Raw genomic sequence first — 7,610 nt, forward strand, 5'->3', positions numbered from 1 at the left:
CCTACAAGGTGCAATGGCTAAGCTACTCCGGCACTATTCAAGTGCAGCATACGGTGCAAGTTTCTTTCAAGATCGGCGCCTACAAGGACACCTTGGAGTGCAACGTGGTTCCTATGTCCGTGTGCCATCTTCTCTTGGGAAGACCTTGGCAATTCGACCGCGGCGTCATTCACAACGGAAGAACCAACCACTATAGCTTCAAGATGAAGGGCAAGGAATATGTGCTTCGACCAATGTCACCAAGCCAAGTGATTGCCGACAAGCAAGCATCCACACATCATGGAGATACTAGTGAGAGAGTGAACCACCAAAAAGAAAGTGAGCGCCACAAGCCCAAATTGAGCGACTCTTCGCCAAGAGAGAAAAACTTAGTCCTCCTAGCCACAAAAAGAGAGATGAGAGAAGTGTGTGAGCATCGAGTGTCATCCACTATGTCCTCCTATGCAAAGATGAGGTGGCAAAAACTAACACTCCTAATCCGCTTCCTCTAGTGTTTTCTAACTTGTTGCAGGAATTCGAGGATTTCTTTCCCGATGAGCTACCTCCCGGTCTCCCTCCTCTACGTGGCATTGAACATAGGATCGACCTCATCCCCGACGCACCTCTTCCGAACAAGGCTCCCTACCGCGTCAACCCCGAAAAAACTAAGGAGATCCAACGGCAAGTACAACAACTCATCAACAATGGCCACGTACGTGAAAGCTTAAGCCCTTGTACCGTTCCGGTTATCCTAGTACCAAAACAAGATGGTAGTTTTCGCATGTGCTCCGATTGTAGACCCATCAATGCTATCACCGTTCGATATAGGCATCACATACCTCGCCTTGATGATATGCTAGATGAGCTTAGCGGTGCCACCATTTTCTCAAAAATTGATCTTAAAAGTGGCTATTATCAAATCCGCATACAAGAAGGTGATGAATGGAAAACCGCTTTCAAAACTAATTTTGGCTTGTACAAGTGCTTGGTTATGCCTATGGGTTTATCCGAAGCTCCCTGTACTTTCATGCGTCTTATGCATTTTGTGCTTCGTCCATTCATTGGAGTATTTGTTGTGGTCTACTTTGACGACATACTTGTTTTTAGCAAATCCATCAAAGATCATGTAGCTCATGTTAGGGCCGTTTTGCAAACTTTCGCAAGGAATGTCTTTATGCCAACATGAAAAAGTGCACGTTTGGTGTTGACAAGCTTGTTTTCTTGGGTTTCGTTGTTTCTTCCAAGGGTGTCCATGTTGATGAGTCTAAAATTGAAGCAATTAAAACTTGGCCACAACCCACAAACTTGCAACAAGTGCGTAGTTTTCTTGGCCTTACGGGCTTCTATCGTCGCTTTGTGAAAGATTTTAGCACTATTGCCGCACCATTGCATGCCTTGAGTAAAAATAATGCACCCTTTGTTTGGGGACCTATGCAATCTACCACATTTGACGAGCTCAATCCTTGCTTACTCATGCTCCGATTCTTGCTTTGCCTAACTTTGACAAAACTTTTGAGGTTCATTGCAATGCTAGTGGTAATGGAATTGGTGGACTTTTGATGCAAGAAAAGCGAGCCATTGCATATTTTAGTGAAAAACTTTCCGGTGCTCAACTTAATTATCCAATCTATGACAAAGAATTGTATGCTTTAGTGTGTGTGTTGCATGTTTGGGAGCATTATCTTCGCCCACATGAGTTTGTCATACATACCGATCATGAGACACTTAAGTACCTTAAAGGTCAAACCAAGGTGAATAAACGACATGCTAAATGGAGTGAATTTATTTAATCTTTCCCATATGTGATCAAGTACATTAAGGGCAAAGAGAATGTTGTGGCGGATGCCCTTTCCCGCAAATGCATGTTACTTGAATTGAATGTTGTTGGATTTGATCATATCAAAGATTTGTATGTGCATGATGTGACTTTTGCTACTCCTTATGCTAAGTGTGTGACGCATACATCTTGGGAATGCTATTATATCAAAGATGGTTATCTAATGAGAGCTACCAAACTATGCATTCCCGAGTCTTCTCTTCGTTTGTTACTTTTGCAAGAGGCTCATGGAGGTGAACTCATGGGACACTTTGGATGCGACAAGACTTTTGCCACACTCTCCAAGAACTATTTTGGCCCAAGATGTTTCACGATGTCTGATGGTACTCTACATGTCACAAAGCTAAGTCACAATCTCAATCCCATGGTTTACATATGCCACTACCTATTCCACATCAACCTTGGGAAGATATTAGCATGGATTTTGTGCTTGGATTACCTAGGACTCAAAATGGCAAGGACTCCATATTTGTTGTAGTGGATCGGTTCTCTAAAATGGCTCATTTTATCCCATGCAATAAGATAGACGATGCTTCACATGTTGCAAATCTCTTTTGTAGGAAAATCTTGAGGTTGCACGGCGTGCCAAAGACAATTGTGTCGGACCGAGACATCAAGTTCTTAAGCTACTTTTGGAAGACGTTATGCGCCAAGCTCGGAATCAAGCTACTCTTCTCCACGGGGTATCATCCTCAAACCGATGGCCAAACGAAAGTCGCCAATCGGACGCTTGCAACTCTCCTACGCGTGTTGATCAAGAGGAACATCAAGGAGTGGGAGGATGTGCTTAGCCATCGCCGAGAACGCCTACAACTGTGCAAGACACTACCACCGGCAAGTCCCCCTTCGAGGTTGTCTACGGCTTCAACCCATTGTCACCGTTGGACATCCTTCCTCTACTACTTCAAGAACGACCAAACATGGACGCTAGTGCAAGAGCCACCTACCTCAAGAAGATGCATGAAGAAACATGTTCCACGATCGAGCGCCAAGTACAACGACTCGCCTCCAAGCTCAACATCAACAAGTCTCCGATGGTGTTCCAACCGGGCGATCTAGTATGGTTACATCTACGCAAGGACCGCTTCCCCAAGGAACACAAGTCCAAGGTACTTCCGAGAGCCGATGGACCATTCAAGGTGCTCGCACGCTACAATGACAACGCCTACAAGATCGACATTCCACGTGACAAGTACAACGTAAGCGACATCTTCAACGTCAAAGACTTGGCCAAGTACCATGGTGATGATGATCAAGATCCGTGGACGGATCTCTCCCAAGGGGGGGGGGGAGATGATGCGGAGCATCCCTCTTCCATCCACATGGACACTCCATCACCACCGCAAGCACTAAGAGGGCTAATGACAAGAGCACGTGCACGCGCCATCAAGAACGAGGTCAATTCTTTCCTCTTCGAGTTTGGTTTGGATTCACTCGTGAATTGGGTTCTACCTCAATCGGAAATGTTGTGCATCCTCAGGTACAAAGGAGAGTCCCATGATGAAGCTAGGAGGGTGACACAAGCATCCGAGAAGGAGAAGAAGGAGGAAGAAAGCTTAAAGAAGAAGGACGGGGAGGTCCTGGACACCCCGGGTGCCCGACCACAAGCCGGGGAACGCCCCTGCCTACCCCGGGTGCCCGGCCTGGAGGCCCCGGGTGCCCGGCCCCTCTGCCTGGCGCTGGTTGGGACAGCCCGGGTGCCCGGCCCCTCTGCCTAGCGTTGGTTGGGACAGCCCGGGTGCCCGGCCCCTTCAGTCGCCCGCGGGCCGGCTCCCTGACCACCCCGGGTGCCCGGTCCTCTCAGCCACCCGGCCTCCTGTGCACCCCGGGTGCCCGGGCCTCACCCCTCGGGTGCCCGGCCCACCTTCCCAGGCGCTCCCCGGGTGCCCGGTCCGCATGACTCCGGGTGCCCCCCCTCCGTGACTACGCATTTTCGGGACAAATTACTATTGTACCCATGTTTTACCCCCCAATTCGTCCCTAGCCTATATAGACTCATCTCCTAGCTCATTTGGAAGGATAGCAAAGTATTAGAAACAGAAAGAGAGAGCTCTGCTCCTTGTATCCCCTCCTCTTGGAGATCAAGCCCCCACCTGGGGAAGAATCCTTTGGATTGTCAAGGCCTCTTCTTGAGAAGATCAACATCAAGACCTCACCTAGTGGGAAGAACTTACCTAGTGCTATTTTACTTGAATTGTTCATGTAATCTTGTGGATCTCATGTATGCTACTCTAGTGGATGTGATATTTGGGTTTGTTTGAGTGATTTGTTCCTTGTGTTCTTGAGTGTTCTTCCTCTTTTCCCCCTCCAAGTGTGAAAAGATCCCCTCTAGGGTTTCACCCTACAACAGATAGCATATTTGTTGTCGTGGATAGATTCTCAAAAATGGCGCACTTTATACCATGTCATAAAAGCGATGATGTTGTTAATGTTGTTGATCTGTTCTTTCGTGAAATTATTCGCTTGCATGTTGTGCCAAATACTATTGTTTCATATCATGATACTAAATTTCTTAGCCACTTTTGGAGATGTTTATGGGCTAAGTTGGGGACTAAACTGCTATTTAGTACTACTTGTCACCCCCAAACTGATGGACAAACTAAAGTAGTAAATAGAACATTGTCTACTATGCTTAGGGTTGTTTTGAAGAATAATAAGAAAATGTGGGAAGAATGCTTTACTCATTTTGAATTTGCTTATAATCATTCATTGCGTCCTACCTAAGATGTGCCCTTTTGAAATTGTGTATGGTTTCCTATCTCGTGCACCTATTGATTTGTTGCCTCTTCCATCTTTGGAGAAGGTTAATTTTGATGCTAAACAACGTGCTGAATTGATTTTAAAAATGCATGAGTTAACTAAGGAAAACATTGAGTGTATGAATGCTAAATATAAACTTGCTAGAGATAAGGGTAGAAAACATGTTGTGTTAGAACCTGGAGATCTTGTTTGGTTACATTTGCTTAAGGATCGATTTCCCGATTTGCGAAAATCAAAGCTAATGCCATGTGCTGATGGTCCTTTCAAGGTGTTAGAGAAAATAAATGATAATGCATATAAACTTGAGTTGCCTGCAGATTTTGGGGTTAGTACCACTTTTAACAGTGCGGATTTGAAGCCTTATTTGGGTGAGGAAGATGAGCTTCCATCGAGGACGACTTCATTTCAAGAAGGGGAGGATGATGAGGACATCAATACCATTGTTACACCTACAACCCCTGCTACTATACATACTGGACCAATTACTAGAGCTCGCGCATGCCAATTAAATTATCAGGTACTTTTGTTTCTTGGTAATGATTCTAATGTTCATGAGAATATGATGCTGCCCAAATTGGATACATTTGTCTTGCCTACAAATGAAGGGCCCAGCTTGGACAAGAGGGATGAACATTGGAGCAAGATCAAGCATGGAGATGATGGCATGCGCAAGGGGAACAAGAACGGAGTTACAAGTGATGATTTCAGGACTTTGAAGCCACCATAATGAGTGCATGAAGCCTTGGACGAAATATACAAGATGCTACTTCATAAATTTCGTCTTGAGGCTATTATAGGTGTCGCGTCACCTTATTTTTGGGCCAGGCCCATGAAATATCAAAATAGTCAAGTATAGGCTGTTTTTAGAGTCCGTATGTGTGGGGAAACAAGAGTTAGGGTTGGTTTCGGACCCCTCCGCCAAGGGCCACGAAATTCCCCCCTCTTCCTCCATATATATAGCCCTTAGGGCGTCGTTTAGACTTTGGGCTTTGTTTAGATTAAAGTTCACCATAGCTGCAACTTCGCGTACTTCGTTTGTGTTCAACGACCAGACAAACAAGTCACAGAACCCCACGTTCATCAATAAAGCTTTCCTCTTATATTCGAAATATCAAGATTGCAGTCTCAGTTTCTTGCTTGTTCTTTGTTTGCTTGCAGGAAATAGACCCTCGTGGCCAGGTTGATCGTGCTCCAGCGTGGTCAATAACCTTGTCGGAGTAACTGGCCACGGGTAGCCTAACCGACTCCCCCTGGCTCTTTGAAAAATTATCAGGCCATTCAAGCCTTCAAGCATACAGAGCATGGGGTCGCCTTCCCCCGGCCGGCTATCCCCGGGGCTGACTCCCAGAAGGCGACCCAGCCTCAGAAACTTCCCCCAAGAAAGCCGACTCCCAGAAGCCGGCCATGAAGAAAGCCGGCTCCCAGAAGCCGGCCAAGACTGCACCCACTAAGACTGTACCCACATAACGGCGATAGGATGGGGCGTGGCCGCAGTACAACCCACTACCCCCGAATCCCAGAACAGGCATGGCCACAGGGCACCATACGGGCCAGCCATCCCCCGTCCGGCGCGGCACTGTAGCCGTGTTGACCTAGACGTCACCCACGACAGGCGCCAGTACAGCCCGTAGGTGGCAGGCCCCTTTTGCCAAAGAGACACCCGAAGGCGGCCTGGCCTCCTCTAGTCGGCCAGGGGTGTAGCCGGCTCCCAATAGCCGGCTACCTCCCTCCCTCGAAACATGTGCCTCATTAAGGAGACAAGACGAGGTAAGGCTATAGTGGGAGCCCGCTAGGCGGCGACGCTGTAGCCATGCTTACCTCAACAAAGCTCTCGTCATCAGAGGCGAGGTGACAGTAACCAGCCGCCGACAAAGCCCAAGCGGTGGGGCCGGCCTGCCGGCCAAGAGGCCGGCAGCCGGCGGGACCCTCTAGTCGGCGGGCCCCAATGACCGACGGAGAAGCCGGCGAGCATAGACGCTGACGGCTGGGACCCGCGCCCAGCCGGATTACCATTGTACCCCTGGGGGTAGGCCTATATAAACCCCCCGGGACACCCATGCGAAAGGTTGATCTCATAGAGTTTCACACAGCACATAGAGAGAAAAGGAGAGCTAGCCTTGCCCTTCTTCTTCCTCTAGCCAGACAGCTCAAGGAGCACTTGTAGCTACTTGTATTGATCTAGTGATCATGTGGAGACCCCGCAGAGCAGGACTAGGGGTGTTATCTCCACGGAGAGCCCCGAACCTGGGTAAGATCCGCCGGCGTGCATGTCTTCGCCTCATCCTGTTTCCAGGCACCGGCGACGTCTTACTGGCTCCCACAATGATAAGCCACCCGTTGGCATATGTCGCACCTACCACCCGACATTTGGCGCCCACCGTGGGGCCAGGTGCACCGTCATCCGGAGACCTGTTCTGGACGGGAACCCTTTTCCTCCCCCACGAGCACAGCCAGCCTGCTGCACGCGATGGCGCTTGCCCCGATGCGCTGCAAGGCGTTGACGACGCCTGCGCAGCGAGCTGCCTCGCCGATCTTCTTGGCGAGACTCGCATCTCCGACGAGCCCGCGTCCGACGCGGGCACGGACTACCCCAAGAGTCGCCTCGTCAGCCTCCTCGACCAACTTCACGTCTCCAGAGAGCTTGCTGTAGACTTGGAGTCGGTCGGCTCCACCGACCCGATGCTTGTCGACTCCGACACGGCATCGCTCGACGCCTACCCCTCCGACGTGGTAGTCTTCAACGACCCTCTCCCTCGAGCTGACAGCGGTAGCAGCACTGTCACTGAGGTGCTGGTCATCAGCCACGTCGCCGACTCGGGCGAGAACGCCCACGACGCCCTATAAGCGACGATGCGTGACATGTCCGTCCCCATCCTGGCCGACGCCGACGCCGAGACCCTGGAGGCACGCTACCTTGCCCTCATCGCGGAGGGTCAGAAGATAGCCTCCATGAGACGCCTCACCGAGGCTCACCAGCGCGAAGTCGACCGCGCCGCCTTCGGTACGCTGCCTCATGGCGGGCCGAGCCGAGCCG

The sequence above is a fragment of the Aegilops tauschii genome, chromosome 2, assembly GCF_002575655.3.
Source record: "Aegilops tauschii subsp. strangulata cultivar AL8/78 chromosome 2, Aet v6.0, whole genome shotgun sequence".
Classification (NCBI taxonomy): Eukaryota; Viridiplantae; Streptophyta; class Magnoliopsida; order Poales; family Poaceae; genus Aegilops; species Aegilops tauschii.